Source organism: Salvelinus fontinalis, chromosome 7, assembly GCF_029448725.1.
Source record: "Salvelinus fontinalis isolate EN_2023a chromosome 7, ASM2944872v1, whole genome shotgun sequence".
NCBI lineage: Eukaryota > Metazoa > Chordata > Actinopteri > Salmoniformes > Salmonidae > Salvelinus > Salvelinus fontinalis.
Genome location: NC_074671.1, coordinates 42,192,549 through 42,193,713, shown reverse-complemented (window position 1 = coordinate 42,193,713; position 1,165 = coordinate 42,192,549).

Genomic DNA, 1,165 nt, shown 5'->3' with positions numbered 1-1,165 from the left:
GATTTGGAACATGTTTTTGAAAAAGTGTTCATTTCTGTATTCCAATATTGCAACTTGCTGAAAACTGTCCACAGTGTTCCTATCATCCAGTTCTAACAGTACTGAAAAAAAATCACTTACAGAGTGCATCAAACACGATTTAAAGCTTGTTTTTGGAAAAGAGTTTATTTCTGTATTTCAACATGATTTTGAGCTAGTTTTTGGAAAAGTGTTTATTTCTGTATTTCAACATGATTTGGAGCTTGTTTTTGGAAAAGTGTTTATTTCTGTATTTCAACATGATTTTGAGCTTGTTTTTGGAAAAGTGTTTATTTCTGTATTTCAACATGATTTTGAGCTTGTTTTTGGAAAAGTGTTTAGTTCTGTATTTCAACATGATTTTAAGCTTGTTTTTGGAAAAGTGTTTATTTCTGTATTTCAACATGATTTGGAGCTTGTTTTTGGAAAAGTGTTTATTTCTGTATTTCAACATGATTTGGAGCTTGTTTTTGGAAAAGTGTTTATTTCTGTATTTCAACATGATTTGGAACATGTTTTTGAAAAAGTGTTCATTTCTCTATTTCAACATGATTTGTGGAGCTTGTTTTTGGAAAAGTGTTTATTTCTGTATTCCAATATTGCAACTTGCTGAAAACTGTCCACAGTGTTCCTATCATCCAGTTCTAACAGTACTGAAAAAAAAATCACTTACAGAGTGCATCAAACATGATTTAAAGCTTGTTTTTGGAAAAGAGTTTATTTCTGTATTTCAACATGATTTGGAGCTTGTTTTTGGAAAAGTGTTTATTTCTGTATTTCAACATGATTTTGAGCTTGTTTTTGGGAAAGTGTTTATTTCTGTATTTCAACATGATTTTGAGCTTGTTTTTGGAAAAGTGTTTATTTCTGTATTTCAACATGATTTTGAGCTTGTTTTTGGAAAAGTGTTTATTTCTGTATTTCAACATGATTTTGAGCTTGTTTTTGGAAAAGTGTTTATTTCTTTATTTCAACATGATTTGGAGCTTGTTTTTGGAAAAGTGTTTATTTCTATATTTCAACATGATTTTGAGCTTGTTTTTGGAAAAGTGTTTATTTCTGTATTTCAACATGATTTGGAGCTTGTTTTTGGAAAAGTGTTTATTTCTGTATTTCAACATGATTTTGAGCTTGTTTTTGGAAAAGT